This window comes from Sus scrofa, chromosome 7, assembly GCF_000003025.6.
Source record: "Sus scrofa isolate TJ Tabasco breed Duroc chromosome 7, Sscrofa11.1, whole genome shotgun sequence".
Taxonomy (NCBI): domain Eukaryota; kingdom Metazoa; phylum Chordata; class Mammalia; order Artiodactyla; family Suidae; genus Sus; species Sus scrofa.
Genome location: NC_010449.5, coordinates 81,803,020 through 81,815,402, shown reverse-complemented (window position 1 = coordinate 81,815,402; position 12,383 = coordinate 81,803,020). Strand labels below are relative to the sequence as shown.

General features: G+C 41.8%; 1 long non-coding RNA gene across 2 annotated transcripts in view; it reads right to left on the bottom strand.

Moving 5' to 3' along the window:
• LOC106504490 overlaps positions 1–12,383 on the bottom strand; it is a 517,287-nt gene that overhangs the window by 170,334 nt on the left and 334,570 nt on the right. The gene's annotated exons all lie outside the window — the stretch shown is intronic.

Here is a 12,383-nt window from a genome sequence, read left to right as displayed (position 1 = left end):
TTCATGTGATATGGAAGAGAGATGGGAGTTAACAAATGACCCAAGTGCTTTTAATCCTTCTACTGCTGATAATAAGGCAACTGTGGTTTTATGTAACCATCAGATGTTGTCTGTAGGGCTCAATCCACTGGTGACAGAGAAAAGCTCCATTAATTTGTATAGCCTTTTTGTTAGTGATGAAAGCCTTAAAACTGAAAATAAAATCAATTGCTCGTAGTTAAAGAATCTTTTCCCTTCTCTTCCTTAGTGTGAGTCACTCTACTTCTCTATTATCAAAGCCCCTGCCTCCTTCTCCAAGCCTGTAACCTGCTCATAATAAAAATTAATATGTGGCTGAAGGCTGACCTGAATGTAGGATAGAAACTGAGAGAAAATGGGCTTGTTTCTGCAACCTCAGAAATACATTCATTAGGCAAATCACTCATTCCAAGCAAAGCAAATGCTATGAATTATTTCCTTTTGCTTTTTCTCAAACAATTGTCATTCACAAAAAAAATTCACATTGAGCTATTTTGGGGGGTATTTATAATCATCACAACAGCTTCTAAACAGGAAGAACAACAAGAAAAAAAAATTTAGACTTTCAGAAATGTGCTGGAGGTTTTTCTGTGAATATAAAAATACTGCCACACATAGCTCTAAAGAGTGAACATATATTTTGTGCATATGCTATACATAGAGGAAGGTGTTCTAAATTTCTTATTTTTCCTCCCAATCTTCAGGCAATGTTTCCAAGTGCAGTCAGCCTTATGGATCTATGAGAAGAAATAACTGCATTGCACATGTGCATCCTAAGTCCTAACAAGAGACACAGAGGCTGTTTGTTTCAGATCTATCTTAAAACCATTCTCAGAAGAAAGGCCTCCACCTTAGCATGCAATTAACAAGGTCCTTTACAACCTTGTTTCATTGGCTCTAGTGTGACAACTACACATCAAGACTATACCCAACACTCGGTTCATCCTTCCATATTTTTCCTCTCTATGGATGAAACCTTATGTTGCATGTGGCAATAGAAAGGGTGGAAATTTGTTTTTAACAGAATGTAAACAAATCAATACAGTCTTTAATTGTCTTCCTCTAAGGAGACTTAGATCAGAGGGAGCATCTGGCACACTGGGAGGTAGCTATGCATGGAGACTATTTTCTTGTGAAGTAGACTGACTCTTAAGAAATGTTCAAAAAGGCCAAAGTTTCCATGCATAAGCTGAGTGGTCCCTCACTCAGATGCCCATAATGGAAGTTTTAAAACTCCAGGATAAAAATTATTTCATTTCTAATTGACTGTTTATAGACAAAGATGATTAAAAACTAAACCAAATGCTGCCAACTCTAGAGTATATCTCTATTTGTGGTTGTTATGCTGAGGAAAGTCCCCCAAAGCAAACAAACACCAGGCTCAATTTAGCATTCCAAGAGTTTTCCAAATGATTTTATCACTGTTTGATTTGTTATGAAACAAATAGACCCTTTCTATAGTCTACTTTCAAATGCCTAAGAGAACCCAAGACTGAGGACTCATTGCTTGAAAACTCAAAAAAGTACAGGAGAAGAACACTTTTCAACTCAGCTTCCTGCAACTTTGTCACAGTTTTGGTCCCCGTGCCTGTGGTTGAGTCAGTGTCCCAAGCACTGTGCAATGGGACGGGAAAGCCATCTCTCTCAACTCTCTCTCTCTCTCTGATAAGCCAATCAACATGCATTCACCCTGTGTTTATTGAGCATCTCTGAGTGCAGGGCCCATGCTAAGTGCTGCCAAGATACAATAATGAAAATGTTTTTATTCCTGCCTGTTTTTAAGCTAAATAAGAAGGGAAATCAATTTCTCACTATATGGTGACCCTTAAAGAAGGAGATAGTGTATAATTATGGATAATGTACAATCCTCATGATCATGTTAGATGCATTTCAAATGACAGAGAAGGAAAAAATAACTAGTCCTATGGGACAACAAGATCTGGGGGCAAGACACTTTCCATTGTTTTCTGTTTTGACTTGACATTTTTTACCAACATGATTACATCATAGGTTTGCCTGAATTCAACAATCCCAAACATGATTATAAAGCCTTCTCAGTGAACACATCTGCCTACAAAGTAAGAAAAGTCATTTTTGAATGAGTTTCTTGCCTATTGATGGACATCTTTCAGTCAGTTCCGTCCATGTGCCAGTAGGGAGGACCTTCATGCCAAAGAGTTCTTCATCAAAACTTGAAAGACTTTCCCAAAGTCAACACTCTCAGAACGCAACCTATTATTTGTGGAGAACAGATGCCCTTAATCATTCTAGCAATTAGATTAACATCACGAGCCACTAAAGCAATCCATCATTAAGCATTGGGGACCAGAAAGGAAAGAAGCAAATGAACGATTTCCCAGGATGACTTAAGACCTGACATTTAGAAGTTCCTGTTTCCACTGTTCTTTTGATGTGGCTCCCGGCTCTTCTTTTTCTAGAAGAAAGCTCTCATATATTCCATCCCAAACTGCCTGCATATGGGCTTGTACAAAGTAAAAGCCAAAAGATGTTCTGTTCAAGATGGTAATTTTTTACAGGTTATAGACCATCTCTTAAGGACCATCCAGCATTATTCTTAGAAAGAAGATACTGTGAGTGGGCAAGCAAAGGATCCCAGTTCATCCAGATGGTGAATTACAGCTCTGTCTCTGTGATAGGAAATATGTGACAAAAACAGTAAAGTGAGAGAGGTATTTAGATATTTAGAGAAATACCTAAATATATTAACTTGCTAGTGACTACATGGTCCAGAAAATCAATCCCTTTTTTTTCCCCACAGTTTGTGTCTTAGGCCCAAACTGAACTGAACTTTAAGAGAAGCTGATGAACTGAAAAATAATTTTGTAGCAGATATTTTGGGACAGAGAAATCCATTGGCATAGGATATCTTCATGCCTTACCTCAGAAAATGCCCAAAGTAAGGAAGCCTTTGAGATTATACCCTCTAAGTCCTTCCTTTTTAAAGGAAAGGAAATTGAAGCCAGAAAATTCCTTCTCTCTGTGACAGAGCAGATCAGCAGCTGAAAAGAACTAGAACCCAGATCTTCTGACCAGCCCAGAGGATTCCTTATTCCACTTTTCTGCAGCCAAGGTGCGTGTGGCCCTTAACAGCTGTCTAAGCTTCTGTGTTCCAATGTTATTTTCAAAAGCCTCAGACAACGTGTATTTAAAGGTTGTGGCTGCATTAGCCAACACTGAATCCCCAGAGCTTAACATAGTATGGAGTCACCAACCAATAAGCTTTTAATCAAATGGAGTTGAATTGAAGTGGAGAACAGCTTCAATAACCAATAGCAACAAAAAACACCAATAATAACAACACTCACTTATAAAATGCCTCCTGTAGGTAAGGTACTGTTTATGCATATGAACTCACACAGTATTCATGAATTTGTGTTAACAGTCATCTCTGGTGCAAGTGCTAGGAGAAGTACAAACCATACCGACATGGGGAGGATGTCTATTTTCACTAAGATCATGGCAAATACATTGTACAGCCATGACTCTCAATTGCAAAAATGAAACTCTTGATCTTGAATCCGACCATTGCTTTCAGGCAGCCAGGCTGGGCACCATGGGCCAACTGAAAGATTAACCTAACCATGAGATGTTTGGAAAGTTACTTAGAAAGAAACCAGTATTTTAATACTATAAGTTTTTAAAAATTATTTAGACAAACTGGAAAAGCCTCAAGCTGTGAAAACTGAACAGGTTAGTTGGAAGCCCAGGGGAGCCCTGCTGGGTTTGTTTGTTGGCATTTGCAGTTTGTGTAGTTTGATGGTTATTAGGGATAGAATGTTTGTGTCCCTCCTAAAATCTGTATGTTGAAGCCCTAACACCTAGTGTGACTATCTTTGGCTAGGAGGCATCTAAGGAAGCAATTAAGGTTAAATAATGTCATAAAGGATGGGGCTCTTATCTGGTAGGGTTAGGGGTCTTATAAGAAGGGATACTGGTTCCTCTCTCCCTCTCTGTCCCTCCCTGATTTTTGGATATACCCCGAAGAAAGGCCATGTGATGACACAGTAAGAAGGCAGCTATCTACAAGCCAGGAAGAAAACCTCACCAGAACAGAATTTGCCAGCATTTTGACCTTGGACTTTTCAACCACCAGCTCTGTGAGAGAATAAATGTCTATTGTTTAAGCCACCCAGTCTGTGGGTGGTATGGTAGCCTGAGCTGACTATTATGAGACTTTAGTTTGTCATTCTAAGAAGTGAAGAAGAGAAAGAAAGTCCCTCTCTGGTGAGCTTCCAAAACCTGCAGCAGCATCTTCATAATGTGTTCAAGGTCACACAGAGGCTGGTATCTGCAGCAAGATGAATACACCTAGACATCAGCATGGTCCCCAGCCAGAAAAGGCCTGATCAAGCGTGCATCACTTTCTTGCCTCCTCTTCCCTCTACCACTGCTTCAATCCTCACTTCATAATGTGGTTGCGAAGATTATTTAACATACCACCAGTAGAGCTCTTAACAAAAATCTCAGCATATAAATGTAAATGGCAGGAGCCATTATCATGAGTGGAGAATGTGGAATATTTGGGAAAAGAAATGAAGAGCTTATATGCAAACTTGAGATGAAACAGAGGTCCTGCATCCCCACCACCCTCTCCCTGAGCAGGTAACCTCATCCCCTTGAGCCTCAGTTTCTTCATCTGTAAAAATGGGATTCTTGTGTTCAGTGTACCATCCCTGGTTTCTTAAGATGGATGTGTTTGCCTAGGCAAAGAAGATCCTTACACTGCAGATAGGATGCCCGGTCTGGGACTGATGTCCTGTGCTTAATACTTTGGAGGGAGTTGTGAGGGAGGAGAAAGGGGAAAATATTTCTCAAGGCTCCAGTATCCTCGCCTTTTATTGGATTTTACATTAGTAAGATGTGAACACAGGGCACTTTTATTCCATGCACTTGGGCAAAACAATTCGTATTCCACAGTCTCCATCCCTCCCAGCAAGGCTGATGTGTGTTTGGACTGCAATAACCAAGTATTTTATGGTTTATAAAAGGTGAATTAATGATGAAAACTCACTAATGGTAGTTTTCCTTTTTTCAATTCAGAGAAAATTAGATTCTCCAGGTGTGTCAGAGTTGGTCACTCATTGCTGTTAGGAAGGAGGAGGTTATTTGAAATCCAGAGAAAGTGTTATAATCTGGGGACATTTCTAATAGAAGAGACCAGAAGACCATATTTCAAAAGCTTGTACGTAATGCCCCTAGGCCCACTTTCTCAGACTTATAGTCTTCCTCAAAGGGAGCTGCTAAATCCAGAAAAGACGCCCTGAGGTTCCACTAGGAGGAGCTGGGCCAGACAGCCCCAGACAGGGTGCTCTCTGCTGTCCACACATTCATCCTACACTCCAGCCAATAGCCCTACCTGCAAAGTTGCTTTTATCCTGGCATGGGGGCCACTCTCCTAAGCAAAATGTACCCGAGACCTCCATCACAGTAGGAATTGACTCTCTGAACTGTGAGAAGTAGAGAGGGAGATATAAGGGGGGATGGTATAAAGCGGGACCCCAAATCCAAGCCCAACCAAATCCACAGGGAAATTATCCTTCACTGGGATGAGTGAAATTAGATCTTTCCCTAAAAGAAAAACAGTCTACCAGTAAAGGGAAATAAATAGTAGACTATGAAATAAACTCAACCACTCAATCCTATATAGTACATTTTTCCACTTTCTCAAAGAAGGATAGATAGATAGGTAGATAGATAGATAGATAGATAGATAGATAGATAGATAGATAGATAGAGTGAGCTATAGATATAGATAGGTGGATGATAGATTGAGTGGTCTAATCCTTGAAGAACAGGCACAGGAGTTTCCGTCGAGGCGCACTGGTTAATGAATCCGATTAGGAACCATGAGGTTGTGGGTTCGATCCCTGGTCTTGCTCAGTGGGTTAAGGATCCGGCGTTGCTGTGAGCTGTGGTGTGGGTTGCAGATGTGGCTCGGATCCCGTGTTGCTGTGGCTGTGGTGTAGGGCAGCGGCTACAGCTCCAACTTGACCCCTAGCCTGGGAACCTCCATATGCCGCTGGAGCAGCTCAAGAAAAGGCAAAAAAGACCAAAAAAAAAAAAAAAAAAAAAAAAAGAATAGGCACACAAATATAAGTAGTCTCTATCTTTAGGTACTGAAATTTCAGGTCTTTTTCCATTCATTCAATGTGCCAATCACTCAGATTTCTAGTTGTTAGAACTTAGCAGTAAACAAAAGAGAAAATGTCTTGACCTCCAGGCAAGACTGGAGAGTAATTACATTGAACTCATGGTTTTTTTTTTTTTTTTTTTTAATTTCTAAATTTTCTACACAGTAATGGTCAGGAAAACATTTAAGAAAAATAAGGGTAAAACCTCCTTGCTTGTAAGTTCTGCTTTTGCTTTCTTTGTGGCCAAGGACTTTCCTGCCTTTCCAGCCTTTATTTACAAAATCATAGCTTTGAGTTTAATGGATCTAAGTTCAAATCCCTGCCCCGCCACAGGACAGGCCACTTGATCTCTGAACACTGGTATCCTCATTTCAATGGCGTGTCTATTGTTCCCCATAGGACTGTAGCATGGAAGTGATTCCCACAGAGGCCACACAGAGACATGAACACAAGAAGGCTAAGGGATTGCTAGGGCTGTGCCTCAGAAGTTTTGGCCTTTCAAAGGACAGATGTAATTGTTTTCTGATTATTGATGACAGGGCCATATGTGGGGAAAGATGAGCAATGTGGAAGACTTTGATTTTAATCCCAGTTCTGCCAGTTTCAAGTTGCATGGTCCTCAGCCAGTTTCCTGACCTCTCTGAGATGATTTCTTCACCTGTCAAGGCAGAAAAAATGAAGATATCTTCCTACACTGTTTTAGGAAAATCAAACAAGAAGCTGAAAGTTCTTTGAGAACTGAAATGTCAACTGTGTCAACACATGGTCAGCTGCACTGCCAACCACACTCTCTGCCAAACCAGAATTTCTGCCCTCTAACCAGATTCTACAAGAAGAAGACAGAGAAGGACCTGAGTTGACCACATACTCTCACCTTGTCCATATCCTAGGGATGGTTGAACTTGTCCTGATGTTTTAGCCTTTTGATGCTACTTGTTCTTCTCCTAGGGATTTGAATGGGAGGACCATAGGAAGTGTTCACATTTAAAAACACTGTCTTATGGGAATACATTTATAGATCAGATTTATCTTATCAAGTTTATGTCAACCTGTCCAAATCACTCTTTAATACACCCAAAATAAAGCTCATCCTCTCGGAAGTTCCCTTCATGGCTAGTCAGTTAATGACTCTGACTAGCATCCATGAGGACACAGGTCGATCCCTTGACCTTGCTCAGTGGGTTAAGGATCCAGTATTGCCATGACCTGTGGTGTAGGTTGCAGACACGCCTCAGATCTGGCATTGCTGTGGCTGTGGCATAGGCTGGCAACTACAGCTCCAATTCGACCCCTAGCCTGGGAACCTGCATATGCCATGGGCGTGGCCCTAAAAAGCAAAAAACAAACAAACAAAAAAACCCCTCATCCTCTTCATCCCACCAAACACATGTCTGCCTATCCCATCTCACCAAATGGCACCATCCACCATCCAACAATGGCCTTGGGCAGAACTAGCTTCTCATTGTTTTTTTTTTTTTTATTTTATATATATATATATATATTTTGTCTTTTTTTGCTATTTCTTGGGCCGCTCCTGTGGCATCTGGAGGTTCCCAGGCTAGGGGTCGAATCGGAGCCGTAGCCACCTGCCTACGCCAGAGCCACAGCAACGCAGGATCCGAGCCGCGTCTGCAACCTACACCACAGCTCACGGCAATGCAGGATCCTTAACCCACTGAGCAAGGGCAGGGATCGAACCCGCAACCTCATGGTTCCTAGTCGGATTCGTTAACCACTGCGCCACGACAGGAACTCCCAGAAATAGCTTCTCATTGTAACTTATCCTCTCACTCACTCTCCAACAGGTCCCAAGCCCTGTAGTCTGTCTCCTTTTGCCCTTACCCCATCCCATCCTTCCCTCTTCTTTGTGCTTCCTCCAATGCTCTCTCATTCCCCTGGCCTTCTGCAGATGTTGTCCCTGCTACCTAATCAAACCTTTCCTTTCCTTTGCTGAACTTTTGCTGAAGCTCAAATTTTAACTGAGCCTCAGTTTGTAGACAGCCTCCTTTTCTGGGAAATGCTTACCAATCTGTGTTTCTCATTTCATTTTGAATGTCTGGCACCTGTGCTCACCGCACTCACGTCAGTGTCTCCTCCAGGATGGAAGTCAGGCCTTACTGTGCATTATTGTCCTGATGTCCAGCACCATGCTTACCCCATCAAGAAGCCAATACTTCATAAATGTCTATTGAACAAATGAGTGAGTGGCGAGTGGCAAAGCCATGCCATGAGGGTTGACTTCCCTCTGTTTTCCTTGCAGTTTTAGAGCTCTGAGAGCCTGTCTCTTCTCTAGTCAGAATGGAGGCTTCCCTTCTAGTTCCATGCTTCACTGAGCTTCTCTGGGCTCTTCCAGGAATGACACTGAGCCTCAGATGGAAGAAGGTTAAAAGAAAAAAAAAAAAGGCAGTTTCATAGTTCCCACTGTGGCTCATCAATAACAAAACATACTAGTATCCACGAGGACTTGAGTTCGATCCCTAGCCTCACCCAGTGGGTTAAGGATTCCGTGTTGTCCATGAGCCATGGTGTAAGTTGCAGATGTAGCTCGGATCCCAAGTTGCTGTGGCTGTGGTGTAGGCCAGTAGCTACAGCTTGGTTTCAACCCATAGCCAGGGAACTTTCATATGCCACGGGTGCAGCCCTAAAATGACAAAAAAAAAAAAAAAAGGCAGTTTTGATCCTGGAAAATATCAGTGACAACATACAGTGGAAGTTTATAACCGTGTTGAGATGCTATTTGGTTGCAAGGACTTGGAAAAGAAATGAGAAAACAAAGGCACCAAATGAAGTGTGGTGTGAAGAGAGGTATGCCATTCCTGAGAAAGATTGCTGGGGAGGAGAAGGCCGAAAGCAGCAACAGCTCCCAGGCCCCTCCCGACCTGGGAGAGGAGGCTTCATCTTAAATCAAAAAGACATCCTGATGAGATGGGGTATGTTGAAGAGATGGGGGAGGTTTGATCAAGAAAAATGAAAAAACAAAATCAGTTCATCCAGGACCAGGAAGATGGTGAGGGGCCAGGAGCCAGAAAGCCACAGAACAGGAGCTCTGAGGCTGAAAATCCAGTGGAAGGCAATGCCTTCAGGGCAGAGCTGCAGAAGGGATGCTGGTCTCTTTCCTGCATCAAAGAAAGCACAGAGCTCCTTAATTTGAGTGATGGTCTGATCTACTCTACAAAACCCAGAGACATAGTGAGGGAGGTCCTTCCTTTCTCCTGCAGAGACAATGAGGAAATAAGAATGAGTCAGGTTACATTGGTTTCCTTCCTAATAGAAGTAGAAAGACCACAGAAGGATTCTGAGGTCCAGGCTGGTTCAAACTCCAGCTCCACCACTTACCAGCTGCAGATTCGGGGCAAGCTTTTTTTTTTTTGTTTTGTTGTTGTTTTTGTTGTTATTTGTGTCTGGCCTCAGTTTCTTTATCTGTGAAATGACATGGCCTTCTCACCTCCCAAATAACATAGGTGGTGGGAAGGTGTGCCAGTTTTCTAGATTGAATTAAAAGTGTGTATTGCACTTGGAATGGATATGCGATGAGATCCTTCTGTATAGCACAGGGAACTATGTCTAGTCATTTGTGATGCAACATGGTGGAAGATAATGTGAGAAAAAGGATACGTATGTGTATGACTGAGTCACTTTGCTGTACAGCAGAAATTGACAGAACATTGTAAGTCAACTATAATAGAAAAAATAAAAATCTAAACAATAACAACAACAACAGCAACAACAAAACCTGCACTGATGTGTTGCAAAGACAAATGTATAATCATGATTTTGGCAAAAATCTCCTAGCATTGTAAAATCAGCATTTCATTAAATGCATGATAGTGGAAGAGCCAGACAAATATGAAGGGTACTAAACAATTATGGGCTGAGATGGAAGTGGGAGGGACAGTTTAGGCCTGGGATTGGGGATGGGCGCAGCAGTCCTGCTATTCTGAAGACTTCTGACCTGGGCCTCATAGAACTGCCAGGCCCTAAGGCTCTTGGAAACCATTCCAGCTCTGGTCAGCAGAACAATGCTCCCAACCAACTTGACATCATTCTGTTACACCGTTAAACTAAGGACCCCCTCTTCCCTCCATAGCAACACCAATGAATATCTTTGGAGTGATTGAAATAAGTAGCAGATCAGAAGCGTCTTTAAGGCCACCCCAGGGCTGTTGCTTATCCATCTGAGCCAACACTGAAGCAATGTCTAGCAAAGAGGTTGGGGCTTGAAAACTGCTTCTTTCTCATTGCAAACTTCTCTTCTTTCCATTTCTTCTTTCTTACAAACCTAAGTCGTAACCTGGAGGATCATTAACAGCCCCTTGTCACGTCTTCCATAAGTAGAGCTATTTACCCAATGCTCTTGGCTGTATTTCAACCTGGTAATTGCACTCTGCCTACCAAAGTCAGTTCTTGCAAAGATAGTCATTACAGCAACTTGGGCATTCTCTCCCCACCTCAGAGAAGAAGTAAGTATTCTCCCTGGGGTCTCAGCCAGATGCCAGTTCTGGTCCATTTGATTCCATCCACCAGAACAAGAGCTTTTCCAAGAGATGGGGCAATGGGGCCGCTTCATGTTTCATAGGTCACGGGTTCAAATCTTGTTGAGGAGCTGCTTTCAATAAGACTTAAATTACCGTTCAAGGGGTAGGAAACAGCCCTGGGAGTGCTTTCCTCACTTTCCTTTCTTGCCTCAATAACTGTCCTACTGGGAAAGGTAACGGGAAGGTTATCTTTCATTTCCCCTATTCTAATATGAGGCCAGTGCCGAAAGCCAAGTTGGCCCTCTACCATCCCATAAGGCACCTGGCTCCATTTCCAAGATCTGCAGTGGAATCGCTCTCTCAGCTGCCTGGAGGGAAAAAAAATGGACTTTCATTTCCTATTCAGACTTATGATTTATGCAACAATATAAATGACTATGATTCAATATAGTGAAGCTGTATAACAAGTACATTAAATTCAGGTGCTTACTATGAAATAATACAAAATGTCCGATCAACACATTTTTGACATGGTGACCAGTGCTTAAAAATATTTACCTCATGTGTGCATTTCCATGCCTTCTTACAGAGGGAGGAAATCTTAGCTCAGAAAATCAGAGGGTGATAATATCTGATATTTATTACGTGCCAGGCATAGGGTTGGGTTTCCCACATGGACCATCTTATTTATTCTTCACAACAACTGTTAAAGCCATCACTAATGCGATCCCTATGAAACAGATAAACACACGGCCCAGGGTCACACAGCCAGCAGAGTGGTGTCTAAACTCACACTCCAGGTATTTGGGCTCAGAGTATGTGTTCTTGAACACTGTGGACTATTTCTTCCAAAATACAGAGGCTGAGAGCATATCAGCCTCTGAGAGGTGAGGCTGTGGATCAGTTTTATTTGCTTATTTATGCTAAGTTGTCCACATTCTCTGAACGAATGGAATTGATTTTCTTTTCTGAGGAGATGTTCATTTGTGCTGGATATTAGATTCCAGTTATAAGTGATGTCATATGGTATTTGTCTTTGTCTTTCTGGCTCATTTCACTCAGTATGAGATTCTCTAGTTCCATCCATGTTGCTGCAAATGGCATGATGTCATCCTTTTTTATGGCTGAGTAGTATTCCATCGTGTATATATACCACATCTTCCGAATCCAATCCTCTGTCGATGGACATTTGGATTGTTTCCATGTCCTGGCTATTGTGAATAGTGCTGCAATGAACATGCGGGTGCATGTGTCTCTTTTAAGTAGAGCTTTGTCCGGATAGATGCCCAAGAGTGGGATTGCAGGGTCATATGGAAGTTCTATGTATAGATTTCTAAGGTATCTCCAAACTGTTCTCCATAGTGGCTGTACCAGTTTACATTCCCACCAACAGTGCAGGAGGGTTCCCTTTTCTCCACAGCCCCTCCAGCACTTGTTATTTGTGGATTTATTAATGATCCATTCTGACTGGTAGTATCATGGTATTTGATTTTTTTTTTTTTATATTTCTAATCAGGAGAAAATTATACTTTTAAGTCTTCCCTTCTTCACATTGTCTGCATTTCAGATAAAGTAAAAAACAACAACAACAAAAACAAAAAACAAACAAACAAACAAAAACTCAGTATCAAGGATCCTTTTAATAAAGTTCTCTTTGGACTTTCCAGAACCAGAGAAAAATGTTAGAATAAGGCAACTTGGCAAGCTTCTCCACAGAGACGGCATCTTTTTATAAACC